The sequence below is a fragment of the Podarcis erhardii genome (assembly GCF_964252035.2).
Source record: "Podarcis erhardii genome assembly, chromosome: 7".
Classification (NCBI taxonomy): domain Eukaryota; kingdom Metazoa; phylum Chordata; class Lepidosauria; order Squamata; family Lacertidae; genus Podarcis; species Podarcis erhardii.
Window position 1 is genome coordinate 80,725,430 of NC_138511.1, and position 25,347 is coordinate 80,750,776.

A 25,347-nucleotide genomic window follows, 5' to 3' on the forward strand; every position below is an offset into this window, starting at 1 on the left:
GTGCGTGTTATGGTCAGGTGCGTGTTATAGAGCAAAAAATACGGTAATTTTTGGCCAAATGGGTGATGGAGGAGGGACACTATCAGAATGGCACTCTCCCTGCCCCCTCCATCAAGATTCCCAGCATCTGGGAGTCCCAATATTTCTCATTTTTAAAAGAAACAAAGAGAAGTATCTAAGCTTCAAGAGTCAATTAGTTAACAATATTATACCATTATCCTCCTCATGAGGAAGTCTACATTATTCATTTTATTACTGTTTCGCAAAGGAAACTGTGGACAAATACCTCTATCCCCTTTCATTGAATTTTATGCTGCTGATTCTCAGGGAAACCTGGAAAATTGGCCTGGGCTTCCAGAAACATAATGCAGTTAGTTATTAGCAACTTTATTAACTAATAATTGTCCATTTGTTCCTTCTAAAGACTCTGTCCTTCACCGCCACCACTGCTAAATATTGTTAATTTGATAAATGCAGAAACACAACAAAATTTTATTTGCCACAATAGTTTATTATGTTTATTATGAAGGAAGGAAACCCCATAAACCATATCATGAGACTTAGCTCCCAAGCCCCACATTTCTCTATGCCCTGCATCCCATTCAGCCTCCACCAAATGCCAGAAAAAAGACACAGGAGTCCTGTGAATTCCAGAAACTCTGCAAAGCCACCATCAGAGAGGCAATCTCCACCTCTACCGATGCTGCAAGTGGTGGGATCCAAAATGATGGAGACATTCTTCTCTCCTAACTACCCTTCATTGTTGAGCTTCTTTCCAGAAGGCAGAGTATCACCGCATCGTGCTTCTGTTATAGTGCCTGAAAGGTAGTTATAATACGGTGATGTCCTAGCCAACTCACAAAACGTTGGGGTGGCACAGCCGTTATAAACCTTATCAGGAACCGAACTGTCATCTGGTAAAGAGAAAGAGGCATGGTCACAAGTATATTTTTTTGTTATTATGCAAGAGTGGCTTAATCCACATTCTGGGATGGGGGGAGAGAGAGAGAGAGAGAGAGAGAGAGGGAGGCTCAATATTGCATTCTGGATCACCGCTCCATAGGCTCAACTATATACTGCATAATACTGTAATATGTTCAGGAAAAAAAACCCTGTCCTTCCCCACAAAACATGAAATCTTTTTTTCTGGCAGGAAGTTGCAAACAGAATAAGAGAGCAGCCAACCCACCCTGGCAAGCTGTGTTTCTAATCTCCCTCACATTTGTTGGCAGTGATACTTACCATGAACAAGGACAAACTCAAAGCATCGAGTCTCATCACCATTACAGCTGAGATTTTCCCACTTCGGATAATCTTCTGGGCCAGAAGCATGACACATTAGTCCATTGTTTTCATATGATGGATCTGCCAAAAGCAATCCGTACACTAAACACATGGATCCAGCCCATATATCTCCATAAAAAATCCTAGGCCTCAGTTCTTTAATCCTGCCAGAGGGTTGCATTAATCAAGCAGACAATGCAGATCTGGTTATTACCTTGAATACCTAGACTGAGATGCCAGCAGTCGGATTGCAGGACTTCACCTGCCTGGATGGTGTGTTTTGGGTTGGGGAGAGAGAAGCCAGACAGGCTTCAGGTGGTAGGCCACCCATTTGTGAGCCAGGCCCAGACCTGGTAGGTATATGTTCCAACATTTCCTGAGAGGACATTGGGACATCTCCCGCCCCTGCCCCCCCACAAACACATGGATATGGCCGGGGAAACCCAGATGTTTGGCAGCCCTACATTATGCTGTTTACTTTGTTACTATGTTGTAAACTATGCTGTCACCTATTGCTGAAGGGTATACACATATATATCTAGATATAGATATATACATTTTTAAAATAGTAAATACAGCTGCTTCTTCTTCTTCTTCTTCTTCTTCTTCTTCTTCTTCTTCTTCTTCTTTGTATTTGTATTCAATACACTTATATATGTTTTAAACTTTTATATACCACAATACAGTCTCTAAGTGGTTTGCCAATTAAAAATGTGTGTGTGTGTGTGTGAAACTGTGAAACTACAAAAAAAAGCAATTTTACAGATAGCTACAATGCAATGCAATAAAGCAATCAAATCTCAAAAGAAATAAAAGTAAGTTATATTTAGATTCAGGGATCCTTTCCCTCTCTTCAGAGACCCTTTTGCCAAGACACCTCCCAACTCACTACACATTACACTGAATTTATGCCCTACATTTACACAAATAATAAAATACCTGCTCCTCAGTCAGTATCACTGATCCCATTCTGTTTCCCAAATGCACACAAGCACATAATCTGCCCAGTCACTCCAGCATTTCTTACTCAAGTCACCATCCCCTATCGCTAGTCACTCCTTCCACACAACAAAAATGTACTTCAAAAACCAAAGAAAGAAAGAAATGGTTCACTTACTGAACCGTATAAAATAATAATACAAATTGCCACCCATTAGTCACACATATATTCCTGACAACAATTTCGCTACTTCCCAGGTCACAGTTTCCCTTTCCAGACTCTCACCTGAGGAGGGGTGGAAGTGTACACAACCCTCCTGGTAACCCTTCCTTCCACCAAGGAGGGTCCTGAGACAAGTCAACCTGCACAAGAGGCCATTTTTAAACCTTAGCTGAGGGCACCCGCCTCACAGTCCCAATGCCCTTTGGAGCAGCAGTGCTGCTTTTGTCGTTCTCTGGCTGGAGAGCCATCAGCAGCAACTACAGGTCAATTGACTTCCTCCACAGTTCTCCCGTGCAGGAAAACTCCTAGGATCTAGTTGGGCTAGTAGGGAGCAAGGAAGAAATGTATTGTGTGTCCAGGCAGAGACCCCCTTTCCCCTGGGAGACAGGCCTAGAGCAATGAATCATACATGTCAACATTTATTATGATTAAAATGGCCACAACATTATTCACAGTTTCACATGTAGGAAACTTTGGATTAGGCATTGGGCGTGTATCCCTCTCAGCCCCCCAGCCAGGGAACTGAGGCACAGCAGAGTTACTCAGATCAGAGGGGGCATTGTAAAATGCATCTTTACATAGCCAGCCCCCACTTCTTCAAACAATTTTGGGAAGTTCACCGACAACCTACCAGTGTATGGCCAGTGTCCCCCTTCACACAAGACCTGAACCCTGAAAACGCCATCGCAAGGAGGGGTGAGTCACCACTGCAGTCCCCCCTCCTTTCGAATGATGACTAAAGTTGTGACAATTCCTATGGGGAAGGTGAAACCTGCGGAGCAGGGACAATTCCTTCCTGGTTCTTCAACAGCAACCATCATAAGACAAACCTGAAAGGAAAATGGTTAAACTAAAATAAAAGGAAAAGTTTAAAGAGAGCCTTGGGTGGGTAAAGCTCAGGAAACGACTGTGCGTCCCATGCTGCCTCCGCCCCACTTATAAAACCCCAGAGCAGACCGGAATGAAATTTACTCACTCGCCGTCCGCTCACTTGGCCTGGCGCTTAGTGACATCACAGACTGGCTGGTTTAAATAGGGGGTTGGCAGAAACCCCAATGGTCCGCGACTCTTGGAAGGCAGGCCAGCTCAGGCCGACTGGCTTCTCTCTAGGGAGATCGGGAGTGCTGTGCACTGGTCCGCAAATGGCACCCACTGTCAGATGTTTTAGTGGTTATTCATCTCTCTATCGCTCCCCAATCCCCCAATAAATGAAGAATCACCCAGGGGTCATTTGAAGCTCTTTGTCAATAAGTGCTTCAGACAGGACACTTGCTTCCCCCTTGAGACACAGATGGTGATGTTGATTCTAATCATCTCCCATGTAAACTAGGAAGATGGCTATTGCACTGGAACAGCAGCATTTGTCTATGAGCAACCAATGGGGAAATGGGAAACCTCAATGATATTCATACTCAGGGATACATAGAGATATATAATTCTACAAGAATGCAGCTACTTACCACGAATATATCTTTCGTTGCAAAAGTCATCTTGGCAGCAAATGATGACACTCCTTAAGTAACCTTCAAATGTAGAGAAGGTGTAATTCGTTGAGGGACAATTTGTAGCACATCCCTTTTTTAACATGGTGGGTATTGGAAATCCATCTGTGAGCGAGAATTGAAAAGACTAAATGTGCAAAAATTCAAATCACATCTCTCCTTACTGAAATCTAGATGATGTTTTTAAACATTTTTTTTTGTCAAATGGGTGACTGAAGAAAATAAAATATGTCAAGCACTGAATTTGCAAGCTAGTAATTCAAGTCATTTCATTAGTAATCAACCAATGAGTACAACATATTTTCTTCTCCAAAACCATGTAAATATTCTAGGATATTTCCTTAAAAAATTGCACATAAATGGGTCAAGGCAGACTTGTTTTTGCTAAGGGCTCGAAACAGGCTAATCTAGCATCCATCTCTACCTAATAATCAGTTAGTTGTTTCAGAGGCCCACTCAAGAATATGCCATATACTATACAGTGGTGCCTCGCAGGACGAAAATAATCCGTTCCGCGAGTCTCTTCGTCTAGCGGTTTTTTCGTCTTGCGAAGCATCCCTATTAGCGGCTTAGCGGATTAGCGCTATTAGCGGCTTAGCGGCTATTAGCGGCTTAGCGGCTTAGAAAAAGGGGGGAAAGGGGGGGAAAGGGAAAAAACTCGCAAGACTCGCAAGACGTTTTCATCTTGCGAAGCAAGCCCATAGGGAAATTCGTCTTGCGAAGCGCCTCGAAAAACGGAAAACCCTTTCGTCTAGCGAGTTTTTTGTCTTGCGAGGCATTCGTTCTTGCGGGGCACCACTGTATTTTTAAGAGGCAGAAGAAGAATATATTACTATGCTATGCATTTTTGTGTTTTTATACTGTAAACTGCCCTGTGATCCTCGGATGAAGGGTGGTATAGAAATTTAATAAATAAATAAGATGCTAAGAAAAACTGGCAACCCTGGAAAAAGAGAAGGCTAGTATGGAGGTGGTGAAAGTTCACTTCACAGGCCAAGTTTGTAGGAGAAAATAAAATACAATGAAAGGATTAAAGGCAATAAGAAAAGTACAATTAAAAATCACACAGCATTTAGCACATCAGTTGATAACTGCTTCAACAAACAAATGTCTTGGGGGGGGAATTGGGGACTACGTCTGCAGAGCTCCCAAACTCAACATCCCTACTGCCTCTTTGCCTCAATTTGCAAACTATATCAGGTTGGTTAATTCACTTAACTCATGATGCTCCAGCAACTTTACGTTCCTGTTTATCATTATGGCCTGTCACTCAGGTACAAGTCACTATAGTGTTGAAAATCACCCACTGAAGACAACCAGAATCACTACAAAGCACTACCACCCACCCACAGCTCAGATAGCTTTTCCAGGAGGATCCAGTGGTTGATGCATGTAACCTTCTAAGAGGAAATGTATATATGTCTGTTCATGTTGGCTTTGTTTTTTAAGAGAGAGATTATTGTGAAATGTCAGAGTGTGCCTGTCAGGGTTTGAGGAAGCATGGTATTATAATATTGCAGACCTACTTGCTGCGGCATTGCATGAGCCCATGGTGCCCAGCATGTGTATCTGTGAGCACCGGAGGGCAGGGCAGACTGGGAGAGGGACGCGGAAGATGAAGGAGCCCACCACAGCACCCCAGTAGCCCCACATACTGAGGGAGAAAAGAGCTCCAACAGCCATGCAAGGCACAGTGGTAGATGGAGTTCGTACCTCCCTCAGCTGCAATATCACCACCTCTCCAACGCTTCTGCTCCCAAGGAATGGACTGGTTGAGGGAGCTATAGTGGCAGCACATGATGGCACCCACTTGAAAAAATGTGCCCAGGGCAATGCCCCCCCCACACACTACATCACTGCCTACTTGGCAGCTGCTGCTTTGGAGACAGTGAGAAGATGACTTTGAATCTTGCTTCAAAGGGCTGGGTTCAGGTCATTTAATTCTAGTTGGTCAAGGAAACAGCAGACCCCAATTGGCTCATGTTTCTTATCAGTTGGTAGTTAACTGTCAGTGAGGAATGATCATACATGGCATTTGGGAATATCAGTTGAGGAGGGAGGTGTGAGGCAAAGGCCAGAGAATATTCACAGAAAGCATTTTAACAGTAATTGGCTGTCCTGTCTAAAGTCCATAGCTGAGATATTACACACTCTATTATGTTACAGAGGAAGGGCCCTAACTAAGGTCCCAGATTCAATGACTAACATCTCCAGGTATGGATGGGGGAAATTACCAATAGACAGTAGACACCTCATGCCAATTGGTTTAGACAATACAAAGATGGACGAAGGGTTTGAGTCTGCAGGAGGTAGCTTCCTGTCTTCATGTGAGCAAGTATTATATCACCGAAACAATGTAATGCATAAACCATCTTTCATTTCAATGAAGAACATATTTGAGGCTTGAATTAAATACATTACTATTTGCATAGATTAGTGCTATCACACTCCCAGTTGTGACATTCTCTTGACACTCTCTAAATGTTATGGAATGTGACTCTAAACAACAAAACTCCTGCACACATGCACAAAGAAAATACAGAGGTGTGTTACAGCACTATGTTGTATGCAAGCAAATAACAAGGTGTGTTGTCGTGGTATGTGTGGCAGTTCCCAAGAGGGGTTCCCAAGAAAAGCTCTAATACGTTTTGTGTTGGCCAACAGCAACACAACAGCCCTGCAGCAAAGCCAGTAGATCCTTAATCTCCAGTAGTTGCTGTCACCACGCTCTCACTTACTCCTGCAGTCCCAGTTGGGAGAAAACTTGGAGTACACTAAAGCAATCACTTTTTCAAAGGTTTGGAGCCAATACCACAACACTCCTCTGATTGCCCTGCATCTTTGTGGTTTGTCTCAAAGTTTAGTGGCAACCCATACTCTTTCTGAGTCTCCCAGAACTCAGAAGAGTGTGCTGGTCACCTACATCTCTTATCCTAAACTCACAGTAGGTTCTAGTCATGTGTGGATTCTAAAACCCCGAAATTGGAAGACATGTACACTTCAGCAGGCTATTTAAGCAACCTACTAGGAATTAAGGTAACAGGGAAACATGAAGAAAGTCAAAGCAGAATACAAAATAAACCCAAGCACTGTGGCTCTAAACTAAACTAATCTTAACCAAAGCACATCACTTGTTATTCAGGTTTACTCACAAAGAATCATCATTTTTTAGAAGATTCCATCGTGGAACCACAGTGCTGGAAAGGCAGCTGGATCCCCTGCTGTTGGAAGGGGAACAAACTGCAAGAAGCAGCTCAGTTTTTTAAAGGCCCACTCCTCTCTTATGGGAATGGAGAAGCCTTAGCTATTTCTGATCAAGTTTCTCTGGTCCCTCAAATAGGCCCTTTAAGTATCCTCTTTGCTAAGAAGAGGCTTGACTCAGAATTGATGTGCAGCTCAGGCTCTTTCTTCACAGCATGTTTCCTGGCAGAATTTCTTGGGCCCCAGAAAGAGAAATCTTCCAGATGTACTCAAATCCCTTGAAGAAAGCAAGACCATTATATGTCAACAGACTCTACAGGGTCTTCTGGGGAGAATCACAGGCCTGGTTCACATATACACTCACCTCAATTCATCTCCAGTTCTTTGGTTGTCCAGCATTTAATGACTCACCTGAATGCATGAAAGGTCATCCTTAGATACTCCAGGGACCAAATGATGGACCCACACACCCAATTTTAATTAAACAGAAAAGACATACTCACCTAAAAAGCCCTCGAAATAATGTTTAAAGCAAAAGCCATTGTCAATTTCGCAAAAAAGCTTGAAATGTTCGCCACAGAAAAGATTTGCCACTTCTGTGAGGAGAAATGAGGAAACATTCAGTGGCGCCACAAAGTTGCTCATTCCATGATAAACAGCATCCTACATTCACAGTTAGAAATATGACCATGAGCTCAACCTTTGTTGGATATAATCCAACAAACGAAATAGGAGCAGCTTTCATCAACTCAGGATCCACTTGCAATAGTGGGTCATGTGGGATGAAAGCATCCAAAATGCTAAATAATGCTCACAAGCTCTGTAGAACTCTGTAATGTCAAACGTTTGAGTCAGGTGGTACAGCAGTGGCCCTTATTAACCATCTTCTGTATGAGAGCAGCAGAAGTGGTGTACTGCTATCAGCCTCAGTTTGTCTATAACAGTATTTATGTTAGAAACAAATCTATATAAGACATATTATCAACATTTTCCTGCATTGTACATATTAATCTGAACGTGCAAGCACACAAAGTAAAAGTTATTTCTTATTTAAAGTGTCTTGTTCAGCTTTTAGAGGAGGGAAATGCAACTCATTAAAGGGTCAAATGACCCTTTATCATACAGCAAACTTATTGGTTTTCAGGATCCACAAGCAGTGTTGGGTTGGAAGATGCATGTACACATATACACACCTTCCCCCCATTTCTCACACCCAAACATACCCACTCACTGTGACAGACAGAGAAATAGCTTTATGGTGATTCATGCATCCCCATACCAAAGCAATGGCATCCCCTTCCCCCATTGCAGCACATTCCACCTTACCTCTCCCTGTTGCCTAGATAATTGACTGTGTGGTTCCTCCTTCTTCCCTGCACCAGTCAGATGGGCATTAAGTTGTACAGTGCAATTTCAGAAGTCCCATCACACACTGCTGCACACAGCCCACATTATTGGTGCTAGGAAGTGTGCTACCACCAGCTCAGAGCATGAGCAGAGCATGAGGGCAATGGGGAGAAAGATGCACCAGGAAAGCCTTCCCCATCCACCTTCATCACAATCGAATGTGTGCTCATCTGCCCTGCCAAACACCTGCTTAGCCAAATGAGGGAAGCACAGTTACCGAAACAGGACAAGGGGTCAATCCGCAGGTATGTGACATGGACAACCGATTGCAGCTGACATGAGGTCCATAAGCCATGAATTGCTCACTTGTGCTGGAAGTAATGGGCAGGTGGCCAAGTCTCATGAGAAGTGTAACAAGCCCAAACAGAGCAACCACATCAGCACAGGAAGCACTATAAAATCAAGCACTAACAGGCAGTGCCATTGCTGGGAGGGAAGACTAGCCAAGTTCTTTGCCCTTGGTGAAGCCTCCAGAGGCTGCATTGTGGCTCTCAGCCTCTGTGTGTATGTGTGTGCAAATGCGTGTGGGGTGTGTGTGCCAAACTGGGTGTTTGACCTGGGTGAAATAAAGCCTAGTTTCGCCCCTGCTACCAAAGATTCCTTTCTATTTTGATTCCCAGATGCTCTTGGTCTTATCCAATCTTTTCAGCATATTTTTTCCCCCTTCAATGAACCTATCTCAGTCTCTCTAGCTTAGTCCACTCCACATCCCCTCCCAGGTAGTGAAAAGAAGAATCCAGGATTTCAGCTTCCTACTCACCTGGGAGAAACAGGGCCAAGAGAAGGCAGATACTGAGGAAAGCCTTCATAGCGCTGAACAGATCAAAAGCTTAGGAAGACTCAGAACAAGCCAGCAGGTGACTTGTGGAGGAAGAGGCTGATGTGGTGGAATTTATAGGCTAAAGCGGGGAGGCCTGGGAGTAGAGGTGGGAAGAACTGGTCCAGTGAGGGGCGGGAAATGATGAAATTAGAAATTGCATAGAATGTTTTCTTGGAACACAAATTTCAGTGCTGAAATTAATAAAATGTGTTTTTTTCAGAATGACATGATCTTCTGCCAACTGCCTCTTCAGTTCCATGTCATTTGCAGGGTTAAGAAACAACGATTGTTCTCCTTTGGATGTAATTTCACCAAATGACCTTCCAGTCCTTCTCTACCCCAATTTCCCCACAATGTCTGAGGAAAGTCTCTAGATTCAGCCAACTTGGCACGTTCAGTTTTGTAATATACAATCATTTTACAGAATGTATCCTGCAAAACAAAACAGCTGAATTTTTAAACCCCACAAATTAAAAGCTGCTTGAGAATGTTTTAAACAAATTAGAAACTTGGAGCAGGGAAACAACAGCAGAAGCCCCCCCCCCCTCGGCCGCCACCGCCAAGCCCTGCCCAAAGAGTTCATTCACATGAGTCTGGTTTCACCTCATAGGTCAGCTGGTAAGGGCCTTACAAAGGGAACAGACCCTGCAGTCCTCACCACAGTCAAAGGTCCAGTCCTCACTGCAGCAGGAGTCTTTATAGCTGGAGTGCAAGGACTTGGGCCCTGCCCTGTAGGCCAGATGGTGAAGGCCTTGCGAGGGGTCAGGCCCTTCAGTCCTCACCGCTGCCGATGGTAAGTGACCAGTCAAGTGACAGTCAAGTGAGATGCAGAAGGCTTTACACAGTCAACCATTTTGTTTCAGATATAACATTAAGAGAACAACCAATATAGTTTTGTAGTAAATTCCCTCCACTTAGGTCTGGAACTGAACCGGTGGTACACAGCTTGAATTGTTCCAAGAAAGGCTAGTGCTTCAGGCATGCATTCAGCGGCATCATAGAATCATAGAATCACAGAGTTGGAAGAGACCACAAGGGCCATCAAGTCCAACACCCTGCCAAGCAGGAAACACCATCAGAGCACTCCTGACATATGGTTGTCAAGACTCTGCTTAAAGACCTCCAAAGAAGGAGACTCCACCACACTCCTTGGCAGCAAATTCCACTGTCGAACAGCTCTTACTGTCAGGAAGTTCTTCCTAATGTTTAGGTGGAATCTTCTTTCTTGTAGTTTGGAACCATTGCTCCGTGTCCGCTTCTCTGGAGCAGCAGAAAACAACCTTTCTCCCTCCTCTATGTGACATCCTTTTATATATTTGAACATGGCTATCATATCACCCCTTAACCTCCTCTTCTCCAGGCTAAACATGCCCAGCTCCCTTAACCGTTCCTCATAAGGCATCGTTTCCAGGCCTTTGACCATTTTGGTTGCCCTCCTCTGGACACGTTCCAGTTTCTCAGTGTCCTTCTTGAACTGTGGTGCCCAGAACTGGACACAGTACTCCAGGTGAGGTCTGACCAGAGCAGAATACAGTGGCACTATTGCTTCCCTTGATCTAGATGCTATACTCCTATAGATGCAGCCCAGAATTGCATTGGCTTTTTTAGCTGCCACATCAGACTGTTGGCACATGTCAAGTTTGTGGTCAACCAAGACTCCTAGATCCTTTTCACATGTACTGCTCTCAAGCCAGGTGTCACCCATCTTGTATTTGTGCCTCTCATTTTTTTTGCCCAAGTGCAATACTTTACATTAAAATTCATCTTGTTTGTTTTGGCCCAGTTCTCTAATCTGTCAAGGTCGTTTTGAAGTGTGATCCTGTCCTCTGGGGTGTTAGCCACCCCTCCCCGTTTGGTGTCATCTGCAAATTTGATCAGGATGCCCTTGAGTCCATCATCCAAGTCGTTGATAAAGATGTTGAATAAGACCGGGCCCAAGACAGAACCCTGTGGCACCCCACTAGTCACTCTTCTCCAGGATGAAGAGGAACCATTGATGAGCACCCTTTGGGCTCGGTCAGTCAGCCAGTTACAAATCCACTGAGTGGGGCCAAGGCACGTAAGAGACTTAACATGGAGGCCTACTGGCCAAAATATTGGGAATTAATTGAAAAAGATGGTGACAATTGGAAGCTGCAGAGTTTTGAAAATGTAAAAAGCAAGGTGCGAGACTGGTTGCATTATGCTCAAATTCGGGAAATTTTTAAAACTGATAAAAAGGTTGGGTTTCAGGTGGATAAATCGAAATTAGAGACAGAATTGTTAGAACCTAAAGACAAATTACTTTCAAGAATGTATAACTTGCTGCTTAAATGGAATACTCAGGATGAGACAGTCAAATCCGCCATGATAAAGTGGGCACAGGATATTGGACATAACATAATGTTTGAGGACTGGGAAAGGCTATGGACCACCGGATTGAAATTCACGGCATGTAGTGCCCTGAAAGAAAATATTATGAAAATGATATACCGGTGGTACATGACCCCAGTCAAGCTTGCTAAGATATATCACCTGTCTGATAATAAATGCTGGAAGTGTAAAGAGGCGGAAGGGACGTTCTTTCATCTCTGGTGGACATGTCCGAAAGTGAAGGCCTTTTGGGAAATGATCTATAATGAGTTAAAAAAGGTATTTAGATATACCTTGCCTAAGAAACCGGAGGCCTTCCTTCTGGGCATTGTAGACCAGAATGTGTTAAAGAAGGATAGAACTTTTTTTATGTATGCTACAACAGCAGCAAGAATTCTCATCGCAAAGTGTTGGAAGACACAAGATTTACCCACACTGGAGGAATGGCAGACGCAGTTGATGGATTATATGGAACTGGCGGAAATGACTGGCAGAATCCGAGACTTGGGAGAAGAAAAAATGGAAGAGGACTGGAAAAAATTTAAGGACTATTTGCAAAAATATTATAAGCTGTATGAATGTTAAGAAAATGCACTTTTTAGGAAATATTAGCCCCAGCAATGGTAATCAGGTGAAATGAAAACTAAGGCACAAGAAGTGAGAGGTGAAATTAAGAAAAATTTTTATTGCATTATGTTTTAATCACAATATACAAGATCATGGTTACAATAACTTTGACTCTGGTAACATGAAATTGAAAGATACAATAAGTAATGAATTGAAAGATACAATGATGAATTGAAAGATACAATAAGTAATGAAATAAGATAATAAATAGCTGAAGACTCCGTATTATGAACATTGGGTTACAAATATACTGAAATGGGTAATACGACAAAATGAAAGATACAATAAGTGATGAAATAAGATAACAAAATGCTGAAGTTGGTATTATAAATAATGCAGATTCGGGAAGATGTGGGGAAGTCCAAAAGATTCTGTAAAAGAAATATGATTTATGAAACTTTTGTATTTTATTTTTTGTTCTTTTCTTATTCTGTAAAACTAATAAAAATATTTAAAAAAAAAAAAAATACAAATCCACTGAGTGGTAGCATAGTCAAGTCCGCATTTTACCAGCTTCTTTACAAGAATATCATGGGGCATCTTGTCAAATGCCTTGCTGAAATCAAGGTAGGCTACATCCACTGCATTCCCTTCATCTACCAGGCTTGTAATTCTGTCAAAAAACAAGATCAGGTTTGTCTGACATGACTTATTTTTCAGAAATCCATGCTGACTATTGGTGATCACAGCATTCCTTTCTAGGTGCTCACAGACTGTTTGCTTAATGATCTGCTCCAGAATCTTCCCTGGTATTGATGTCAGACTGACTGGGCGGTAATTATTTGGGTCCTCTCTTTTCCCCTTTTTGAAAATAGGGACAACATTTGCCCTCCTCCAGTCTGCCGGGACTTCGCCTGTTCTCCAGGAATTCTCAAAGATGACTGCCAGTGGTTCTGAGATCACATCTGCCAGTTCTTTTAATACTCTTGGATGCAGTTCATCTGGCCCTGGAGACTTGAATACATCTAAACTAGCCAAGTATTCTTGTACTATCTCCTTAGTTATTCTGGGCTGTGTTTCCTCTGCTGAATCATTTGCTCCAAATTCTTCAGGTTGGGCATTGTTTTCTTTATCGGAGAAGACTGAGGCAAAGAAAGCATTGAGGAGTTCAGCCCTTTCTGTGTCCCCTGTTTGCATTTCACCATCTTCTCCTCTGAGTGACCCCACGGTTTCTTTGTTCTTCCTTTTGCTACGAACATACCCATAAAAGCCTTTTTTGTTGCTTTTAACCTCTCTAGCAAGCCTGAGTTCATTCTGTGCTTTAGCTTTTCTGACTTTGTGTCTACACGTGCTGGCTATTTGTTTGAATTCCTCTTTGGTGGTTTCCCCCCTTTTCCATTTTTTGTACACATCCTTTTTTAATCTTAACTCAGTTAAAAGTTCTTTAGATAGCCACCCTGGCTTCTTTGGGCACCTTCCATGTTTCCGTCTCATTGGTATTGCCTGAAGTTGTGCTTTTACTATCTCCCTCTTAACAAACTTCCAGCCATCATGAACTCCCTTTCCTTTTAGTATTACTGTCCATGGGATCTCACCCAGCACTTCCCTAAGTTTTATGAGGTCGGCTTTCTTAAAGTCAAGAAATTGAGTCCTAGTATGCTTGGCTGCTCCTTTCCGCTGTATAGTAAACTTCAGAAGAGCATGATCACTCGCGCCTAATGATCCTTCCACTTCTACCCCACTAACCAGGTCATCAACATTGGTTAGGACCAGATCTAAAATGGCTGTTCCTCTTGTTGCTTCTCCCACTTTCTGGACAACGAAGTTGTCTGCAAGGCCAGTGAGGAATCTGTTTGACCTTATGCTCTTGGCTGAGTTTGACATCCAACAAATATCCGGGTAATTGAAGTCCCCCATTACTACTATCTCCCTTCCTTTTGCATGCTTGGCCATCTGTTCAGGAAGGCATCATCTATGTCCTCCATTTGGCTTGGGGATCTATAGTAAACTCCCACAATGGACTTCCGGGTTAGCGCCATCGCCTAATGGCGGATTCCCTCCGAGCTCCGGAGGGAATCGGCTCAGTAGGAGACGGGTCCTGCCGCGGCGGCGATGCGGGGACCCTCAGAAACCACAGGCGCTGAAGCCTGTGGACCTGGTGACTCGGCGGGCACCATCTGCGCCCTCCCCGACCGGAGAAGTAGCCTTTTTAAAGGCTTCGGAACGGGGGACGGGGAGAGGCGCGGTGCTGAGAGTCGAATGCTACTCCTACTGAGGGAAGCCGCATGCCATGGTCGGAGAGTGCTGACTTCTTCCTTTGAACATTTGGACCCAAAGTAAAAGCCCCTGAGTAATATGGAAATTGGATTTATAAAAGAAAGATTTTTTTTTGTCTGAATTCGGCACGATCGGGGAAGGCGCAAAGAGGAAGTCCGTCTCCCCGCCTTGTAAACAATTTGTAGCAAAGACTAAATAACTAAGGTCGAGAGAACATCTCTTTTTTATTGGATAAAGCTATTAATTGCACGGATTGATAGTATAAGTAATTGTGCTGGAGGACAAGAGCTAACTTTAAGAGCTAAAGTGCCACCCCCCCGGGACCCGGGAGTGATCCGCGAGAGGAGCCTGTTGAGGAGACATAGAAGATTTTGACAGCTGTCAAATTAGCTGTCAAAGTTGGAAAAAATAGAGAACTTTGTTTCTGATGTTCTTGCTGGTTACATTAGTTAAAATATAGTTATAAATTGTTGAAAATAAAGAAGAACTGAAACAAGTTAACTTGACTTTTGGGCTGGAAGTGGAAGGAATACTGAATAACCAGAATCCCTCTAGAGGGGGTTCAGGGACATTACAAGAATGGATATAGGTCGAAAAATACTAGCTGATCTGGACAAGGTTTTTTTTCTCTTGGGAAAGTTGCAAGAGCAAAGTCATGTTTTGTCTACAAGTGTCACAACTTTGAAGTCAACAGTAAACAAATCTTCTGAGTTGGATAAGAACTTGATGTACAAAGTCCAGGCAGCTGAACAAGAAAAGAAATTTGAGAAATTTGAGGAAGTGGAGAAAGAGATATATGCTGAACAGGAGGAGCAGGAAGGAGGGGCTGTAATGCTGCAGAAGGCAAAGGAGAGCCGGAGGCCTGTCAAGATGGATATAAAAGAAAATAAGGACTGGATGATGAAAATTTGGTTTGAATTGAAGAATGAGGAATGGAAAGATCTCCTTCTGTGGAGATCTGAAGATCTATGGACTATAAATCTGATTAAGGTGGAAGTTGGAGCTTTTGGGACATTTGGACTTAAAAGGATTAAGAAACAAGATTTGAGCTCCACCTTTAAATATGGAGGTCTGGCTGGAAGGAACATGGACATTATCGGGACAGAGCCCCTCCAAGATTTGGTGTTTAATACAAAGGACTATCAAAAAAACCGGCAGAGAGGAACTGAGAGAGATTTAAGAGCCTCAGACGTGAGGTCTCCAGGCTGATAGCAGATGGACTAATGGACAATGGTTCGGGGATCGAAACCGGGAAAGGGAAGGTGGGGTTTGGGAATCCAAAGGGTGTACAAATATATTCTGATTCTTTCTATTTTTTTCATTTTTTGCTTTGTGATTAGTATAAAAATGGGGAATTCGTGGAAGGGAAATTGGGTCGATCTTAGAAAAAGTCTTTAAATATAACGATTGATGTATATAAGTTAAAATTTGATATATAAATTGAATTAAATATAATAATAAATTAAGGTTAAAAATTAGGGATAAGAACTTGTTGAACAAATATTTGGACATGGAATACAAGAAGGGGAGGCGAGGGGAAGTTGCGGAAAAAAGTTATTGAAAATAAGGACTGTAAATGTTGAATGTCTTTTAATTCTGCTTTTTCTTTCTTTATTTTATCTTTTCTGGAAAATTGTTTTGTCGTTTTTTGCTTTTGTGTATTATTTGAAACTCTAATAAATATCATTTTAAATATATATATATATAGTAAACTCCCACAATGAGGTCACTGTTATTCTTCTCTCCCTTAATTTTGACCCAAATGCTCTCACTTTGGCTTTGAGGTTCTATCGTGGCCTATACTTTCCTCCAACTAAGCCTCTTCATGCTTCCCTGTTTGGCCCACTACTGTTCCTGACTCTTCAGCTTTCTAGAATGATTAAGACACTCATATCACCTGCCTCCTCTTGGTCCAGCTTCCTCCAGGAAAGAGCCTCGGAAGAATAGACATATTATGGGTATCAAAGTCCACAGTATCAGTTTTAAGAACACTGAAATGCAACTGAGAACTTTATCAGATCATAATCTAATATTTACTATTATGAAAGGCCAACCAAATACCACTTTTAGATGGAAGCTGAATGACAGCTTGTTAGAAAGCTGTCTTCAGTCCAGAGAGACCAGTAATAAGCGACCCCTCCATCCTGAGAGGAGCACTCTAATCTTCTGGCATCCCATCACAGAAGAAAGAGGCAGTCCGTAGTCTACTCACTACTTTATTAAGACTGTACACGCAGCTCTTATAAGCATGCCTGCTCTCCAGAGCAGCAAACACAAGAGTCAATGACTTGACTCACACTTTGACTCAGAAGCGAAAGTAACTCTGCCGTTACAGGAGAACTAGCAGAGACTTCCTTTCTCACGCTCAGAGACATCACATGATGTCAGCAATGTAGCTGCTCTTCGCAGCTGGTTAGATATAAAAATCCCAACAACCTCCCCCCCCCTTTTCTTCCTAATGTAACACTAATGTCTCAACAAATGAAACTGATCTGTAGAAACTGTAACTTGAAAAAAGACATTGTACATAATTTTGTAAACCAAGAAATCTTTAATAAAAAATACATGAAAAAAAGAATGTATTAGGCTTGATTTTTGTGTGTTCTGCATTTGTGAGTCTCTCCCTCCTACATTGCATTCCATGTCTCCTTATCTAAACCTGAAAGGTACAAATGGCAGCCTGTTTTAGCACAAGACTATATATCAGCTATCTTAGAAGTTTTCTGAGACCCAGGAAGAGGATTTTATGATGCTCTTCCCTCACTGAATGCTAGGTTGCCAGGGTAATGCTGGACATCCAAAACCTAAAATGGTCAAATGGTCTGGGCACATCGGAGCCACTCCAAGGTCACTGGAGGGGTGAAGATATCAGTATGGAGCCATAAATGTGTTATTTCTCCAGACATCTAACCTTTCCTGATGTACGCGAAGATGTTTTATGACTCTTTGTTGGCTGTTTGAGAACTACTATATAAGCTTTTGTTCTGAGGTGCCTCGGGGCACACCTTCTCAACTGGCACCTTGAGTTGAGTGAGCTCTGTCCTGTTGCTATAGCTATAATAAATGCTGGGTCCTTAAATCTGGATGCTAGACTTGAAAATTGTTACCTTGGTTCTGTGGTCTATTCAAAAGTTGGTTGTTCCTCACCTGGGTAACGAACAAGGTGGTGTAGAGGTGAATTCTTACTACAACACCAATCCTAGTCTGAATGCAATGGCTACCAATTAGTTTCCAGGCCCAAATCAAAGTGGTGGTTTTGACCTATAAAGCCTTAAACAGCTCAGGACCGCAATATCTCAAGGACTGCAACTTTCCATATGAACCCACCCAGATCCTGAGATCATCTTTTGAGGCCCTTCTTCACGTGTCTCATCCTCAAGAGGTCCAGAGGCTGGAAACACAGAAACGGGCCTTTTCTGTAGTAGTTCTCCATTTTATAATGAAATGATTTTAGAATCATTTTAGAATGTTGTACTATTTTATTGTTGTTAGCCACCCTGAGCCTGGCTTCAGCTGGGGAGGGTGGGATATAAATAAATTTTATTATTATTGTTATTAGTAGTAGTAGTAGTAGTAGAATGCTTGCCTGCGGTCTTCATTATACACCTTTATGCACCAGGTAAAAACGTTCCTCTTTAACCAAGCCTTTGTTTGATTGGCATCCTATGCCCTTTTAAAATGTGTTGGGGGAGCTATTGGGTTGTTTTTGCTTTGTTTGTGTATTTTGTGGTTTTATATTCTGTGAACCGCCCTGAGACCTCTGGATATAGGGTGGTATATAAATTTTAACAACAACAATTACTTAGAGACTTCAGATACCAAGCAACTAACATGTCTAAATAAGAAGAAGATGGTGATGAAGAAGAAGAGGATGGTGATGGAGGAGGGACACTATCACAATCACTATCACAAGAAAACTTGTGATTCAGTGAAACTGTAATTCGTTGAGGGACAATTTGTAGCATATCCCATGTCATCCTTGCCATGTATTTTAGACCCATCTGTGATAGAGAAGAATTAAATAACTACATCTGCAAAAATTCTCATCGGTTCTCTCCTTTCTGAAATCTAGATGATGTTTACTAATTTAGTTTTTGGCCACATGGGTGATGGAGGAGGGACACTATCAGAATGGCACTCTCCCTGCCCCCTCCATCATGATTCCCAGCAGCTGGGAGTCCCAATGTTTCTCATTTTTAAAAGAAACAAAGAGAAGTATCGAAGCTTCAAGAGTCAATTAGATAACAACAGTTACAGATAGGTAGCCGTGTTGGTCTGCCATAGTCAAAACAAAAAAATTTCCTTCCAGTAGCACCTTAAAGACCAACTAAGTCAGTTCTTGGTATGAGCTTTCGTGTGCATGCACACTTCTTCAGATACCTATCTCGTATCTGAAGAAGTGTGCATGCACACGAAAGCTCATACCAAGAACTGACTTAGTTGGTCTTTAAGGTGCTACTGGAAGGAAATTTTTTTGTTTAGATAACAACATTATACCATTATCCTCCTCATGAGGAGGAAGTGAGGACAGATACCTCTATCCCCTTTCATTGAATTTTATGCTGCTGATTCTCAGGGCAATCTGGAAAATTGCCCGGGGCTTCTAGAAACATAATGCAATTACTTATTAGTAATTAGTGTGGTGGAGTCTCCTTCTTTGGAGGTCTTTAAGCAGAGGCTTGACAACCATATGTCAGGAGTGCTCTGATGGTGTTTCCTGCTTGGCAGGGGGTTGGACTCGATGGCCCTTGTGGTCTCTTCCAACTCTATGATTCTATGATTCTATTCTAAGGAAGAAATGTATTGTGTGTCCATGCAGAGACCCCCCTCTCCCCTAGGAGACAGGCCCAGAGCAATGAAATATACATGTCAACATTTATTATGATTAAAATGGCCACAACTTTATCCACAGTTTCACATGTAGGAAACTTTGTTTTTTTAAAAAAATATTTTTTATTAACAATTTTTTGTTTGAATCACAATGCCAATAAAACAATACAATATCACATCTCTTAACATAGATCTTTTCACTTCTTTGGACTCCCTCGCATCTCCCGCTCCTGCGTTCCTGGTTATAATTTTATTCAGCAAATTTATCCCCTTATTTTTAGTCTTCATATCTAATTTTCCAATGTTATATCTCTAATTTTGACTATCATTTTATTCAAATCTTAAAAAATTTAGATATAACCAACATATTCCAAAATTTTTATCATTTCTTAAATTTATCTTATCTTCATAATTCACTTCCTTGAACTCAATGGTGCCAAGTTGTTTATACTCTAGCATCCTTCTTAACATTCATACAATTTACAATATTTTTGTAAATAAATCTTAAATTTCTTCCAATCTTCTTCCACCGTCTCCTCTCCCAGGTCTCGGATTCTGCCGGTCATCTCAGCCAGTTCCATGTAGTCTATCAGTTGCATCTGCCACTCTTCCAGTGTGGGTAGATCTTGTGTTTTCCAATGCCTGGCGACAAGTATCCGTGCTGCTGTTGTTGCATACATAAAAAATGTTCGGTCCTTCTTTAACACATTCTGGCCGACAATACCCAAAAGAAAGGCCTCTGGTTTCTTAGGGAAGGTATACTTAAATACCTTTTTCAACTCATTTTATATCATTTCCCAGAAAGCCTTCACTCTAGGGCAAGTCCACCAGAGGTGAAAGAATGTTCCTTCATTTTCCTTACACTTCCAACATTTGTTATCAGACAAGTGGTATATTTTTGCAAGTTTGACTGGGGTCAAATACCATCTATATATCATTTTCATAGCATTTTCTTTCAAAGCATTACATGCAGTAAACTTCAGCCCAGTAGCCACAACCTCTCCCAGTCTTCAAACATAATGTTATATCCAATGTCCTGTGCCCACTTTATCATAGCCGATTTAACCGTTTCATCTTGTGTATTCCACTTCAGCAGCAAGTTATACATTTTTGAAAGTACTTTAGTCTTAGGCTCTAACAATTCCGTTTCTAACTTCGATTTTTCCACCTGGAATCCTAACTGTTTATCAAGTTTAAAAACTTCTTTAATCTGAGCATAATGTAGCCAGTCTCGCACATGTAGGAAACTTTGGCTTAGGCATTGGCCATGTATCCCTCTCAGCCCCCCAGCCAGAGAACTGAGGCACAGAAGAGTTAATTGGATCAGAGGGGGCATTGTAAAATGCATCTTTACATAGCCAGCCCCCCTTCTCCACACAATTTTGGGAAGTTCACCAACAACCTACCAGTGTATGGCCAGTGATCCCCTTCACACAAGTCCTGAACCCTGAAAATGCCATTGCAAGGAGGGGTGAGTCACTACTTCAGTCCCCCCACCCCTAGAATGACAACTAAAGGTTTCTGTCCAAGGCCTAAAACTGCCAATGTTGTGACAATTCCTATGCGGAAGGTGAAACCTGCGGAGCAGGGATAATTCCTTCCTGGCTCTTCAACAGCAACCATCATAAGACGGTAGCAACACCCACAAACCTGGAAGGAAAATGGTTAAACTGCCACAAAAGGAAGAGATCTAAGAGAGGGTTGGGTGGGTGAAGCTCTGGAACTGACTGTGCATCCCACGCTGGCTCCGCCCCACTTATAAAACCCCAGAGCAGACCGGAATGAAATTTTCTCACTCGCGGTCCGCTCACTTGGCCTGGCCCTAAGTGACACCACAGATTGGCTGGTTTAAATAGGGGTTTGGCAGGAACCCCAATGGTCTGCGACTCTTGGAAGGCAGGCCAGCTCAGGCCGACTGGCTTCTCTCTAGGGAGATCGGGAGTGCTGTGCGCTGGTCCGCAAATGGCACCCACTGTCAGATGTTTTAGTGGTTATTCCTCTCTCTATTGCTCCCCAATCCCCCAATAAATGAAGAATCACCCAGGGGTCATTTGAAGCTCTTTGTCAATAAATGCTTCAGACAGGACGCTTGCTTCCCCCTTGAGACACAGATGGTGATGCTGATTCTAATCATCTCCCATGTAAACTAGGAAGATGGCTATTGCACTGGAACAGTATCATTTGTCTATGAACAACCAATGAGAAAACGTGAAACCTCAATGCTATTCATGCTCAGGGATTGATAGAGATATATAAATCTAAAAGAATGCAGCTACTTACAGTCAATCTGTCTTTCGTTGCAGAAGTGAGTTTGGCAGCAGTAGATGCTATTCTTAATCTTGTAATGTAGAGAAGCTGTAATTCATTGAGGGACAATTTGTAGCACATTCCATTTTAAAATCGGAATCTACTGAAGACCCATCTGTGAGCAAGAATTGGAAAGACTAAATCTGCAAAAATTCTAATCACATCTCTCCTTACTGAAATCTAGATGCTGTTTTTTTTTTTTTAAAAAAATTGTCAAATGGGTGACTGAAGAAAATAAAATATGTCAAGCACTGGATTTGCAAGCTAGTGATTCAAGTCATTTCATTAAGAATCAACCAATGAGTACAACATATTTTCTTCTCCAAAACCATGTAAATATTCTAGGATATTTCCTTTAAAAATTGCACATAAATGGGTCAAGGCAGACTTGGTTTTGCTAAGGGCTCGAAACAGGCTAATCTACCATTCATCTCTACCTAATAATCAGTTAGTTGTTTCAGAGGCCCACTGAAGAATATGCCATATACTATATATATTATTTTTTTTAATAAATTTTTATTGAAATTTTTCCATAAAAAACAATAAACCAATCCATTTATATATCACATATTTCGCCTTGTTTGGACCTCCCTCAACTTCTCTGACAATCTTTCGTAGTTCAAATCCTCTCCTCACATTCCTTCATTAAATATTGCCATTAAGAGGCAGAAGAAGAATATATTACTATGCTATGCATTTTTGTGTTTTTATACTGTAAACCGCCCTGCGATCCTCGGATGAAGGGTGGTATAGAAATTTAATAAATAAATAAGATGGTAAGAAAAACTGGCAACCCTGGAAAAAGAGAAGGCTAGTATGGAGGTGGTGAATGTTCACTTCACAGGCCAAGTTTGTAGGAGAAAATAAAATACAATGAAAGAATTAAAGGCAATAAGAAAAGTACAATTAAAAATCACACAGCATTTAGCACATCAGTTGATAACTGCTGCAACAAGCAAATGTCTTGGGGGGGGTGGGAATTGGAGACCGCAGAGCTCCCAAACTCAACATCCCTACTGCCTCTTTGCCTCAATTTGCAAACTATAACTATATCAGGTTGGTTAATTCACTTAACTCATGATGCTCCAGCAACTTTACATTCCTGTTTATCATTATGGCCTGTCCCTCAGGTACAAGTCTCTATAGAGTTGAAAATCACCCACTGAAGACAACCAGAATGATTTCAAAGCACTACCACCCACCCACAGCTCAGATAGCTTTTCCAGGAGGATCCAGTGGTTGATGCATGTAACCTTCGAAGAGGAAATGTATATATGTTTGTTCATGTTGGCTTTTTTTTTTTAAAAAAAGAGAAATTTGTGTGAAATGTCAGAGTGTGCCTGTCAGGGTTTGAGGAAGTATGGTATTATAATATTGCAGACCTACTTGCTGCGGCATTGCATGAGCCCATGGTACCCAGCGTGTGTATCTGTGAGCACCGGAGGGCAGGGCAGACTGGGAGAGGGACACAGAAGATGAAGGAGCCCAACACAGCACCCAAGTAGCCCCATGTACTGAGCAAGAAATGAGCTCTAACAGCCATGCAAGGCATAGTGGCAGATGGATTTCGTTACTCCCTTGGCTGCAGTATCACCACCTCTCCAACGCTTCTGCTCCCAAGTCACGCCTGATCCAGGAATGGACCGGTTGCTGCTGCCACCCACACTCCAGCCCCAAAGGCCAGCCCGGTTGTGGGTTCCCTCAATGAGGGAGCTATAGTGGCAGTACATGGTGGCACCCACTTGAAAAAATGTGCCCAGGGCAATGCCCCTCCCACGCTACATCACTGCCTACTTGGCAGCAGCTGCTTTGCAGATAGTGAGAAGATGAATCTTGCTTCAAAGGGCTGGGTTCAGATCATTTAATTCTGGTTAGTCAAGGAAACAGCAGACCCCGATAGGCTCATGTTTCTTATCAGTTGGTAGTTAACTGTCAGTGAGGAATTAACATACAGGGCAGTTGGGAAAATCAGTTGAGGGAGGTGTGAGGCAAAGGACAGATAATATTCACAGAAAGCATGTTAACAGTAATTGGCTGCCCTGTCTAAAGTCCATAGCTGAGATATTACACACTCTATTATGTTACAGAGGAAGGGCCCTAACTAAGGTCCCAGATTCAATGACTAACATTTCCAGGTATGGATGGGGAAAATTACCAATAGACAGTAGACACCTCATGCCAATTGGTTTAGACAATATAAAGATGGGCCAAGGGTTTGAGTCTGCAGAAGGTAGCTTCCGCTTCCTGTCTTCTTGTGAGCAGGTATTATATCACCGAAACAATGTAATGTATAAACCATCTTGCATTTCAATGAAGAATATATGTGAGGCTTGAATTAAATGCATTACTATTTGCATAGATTAGTGCTAGCGCACTCCCAGTTATGTCACTTTCTTGGCACTCTCTAAATGTTATGGAATGTGACTCAAAACAACAAAACTGCACACATGCAAAAAGAAAATACAGAGGTGTGTTACAGCACTATGTTGTATGCAAGCAAATAACAAGGTGTGTTGTCGTGGTATGTGTGGCAGTGGAGGGGTTCCCAAGAAAGGCTCTAATACGTTTTGTTTTGGCCAACAGCAACACAACAGCCCTGCAGCACAGCCAGTAGATCCTTAATCTCCAGTAGTTACTGTCACCACGCTCTCACTTACTCCTGCAGTCCAAGTTGGGAGAAAACTTGGAGTACACTGAAGCAATCACTTTTTCAAAGGTTTGGAGCCAGTACCACAACACTCCTCTGATTGCCCTGCATCTTTGTGGTTTGTCTCAAAGTTTAGTGGCACCCCATACTCTTTCTGAGTCTCCAAGGACTCAGAAGAGTGTGCTGGTCACCTACATCTCTTATCCTAAACTCACAATAGGTTCTACGCATGTGTGGATTCTAAAACCCCGAAATTGGAAGACATGTACACTTCAGCAGTCAATTTAAGAAACCTACTAGGAATTAAGGTAAAAGGGAAAAATGAAGAAAGTCTCTAAACTAAACTAATCTTAACCAAAGCACATCACTTGTTGTTCAGGTTTACTCACAAAGAATCATCAATTTTTAGAAGATTCCATTTTGGAACCACAGTGCTGGAAAGGCAGCTGGATCCCCTGCTGTTGGAAGGGGAACAAACTGCAAGAAGCAGCTCAGTTTTTTAAAGAGCCACTCCTCTCTTATGGGAACAGAGAAGCCTTGGCTATTTCCAGTCAAGTTTCTCTGGTCCCTCAAATAGGCCCTTTAAGTATCCTTTTTGATAAGAAGAGGCTTGACTCAGAATTGATGTGCAGCTCAGGCTCTTTCTTCACAGCATGTTTCCTGGCAGAATTTCGTGGGCCCCAGAAAGAGAAATCTTCCAGATGTACTCAAATGTAGTCAAATCCCTTGAAGAAAGCAAGACCATTATATGTCAACAGACTCTACAGGGTCTTCTGGGGAGAATCACAGGTCTGGTTCATGTGTACACTCACCTCAATTCATCTCCAGTTCTTTGGTTGTCCAGCATTTAATGACTCACCTGAATGCATGAAAGGTCATCCCTAGATACTCCAGGGACCAAATGGTGGACCTACACACCCAATTTTAATGAAACAGAAAAGACATACTCACTTAAAAAGCCCATGACATAATGTTGAAAGCAAAAGCCGTT

General features: G+C 42.2%; 1 long non-coding RNA gene across 4 annotated transcripts; it reads right to left on the reverse strand.

The window, feature by feature from the left end:
* Nucleotides 1-490: 490 nt before the first annotated feature.
* LOC309346214 lies at nucleotides 491-23,604 on the reverse strand. Of its 4 annotated transcripts, none has more exons than XR_014158477.1 (4): nucleotides 23,504-23,531; nucleotides 3,907-4,053; nucleotides 1,243-1,365; nucleotides 491-914 (listed from the first exon to the last, which is right to left on the reverse strand). It is a non-coding gene; the product is annotated as an uncharacterized lncRNA (long non-coding RNA). The 4 variants fall into 4 exon arrangements; XR_014158478.1 differs by lacking the exon at nucleotides 23,504-23,531 and adding an exon at nucleotides 5,813-5,940; XR_014158479.1 differs by lacking the exon at nucleotides 23,504-23,531 and adding an exon at nucleotides 5,475-5,717.
* Between the last annotated feature and the right edge of the window lie 1,743 nt (nucleotides 23,605-25,347).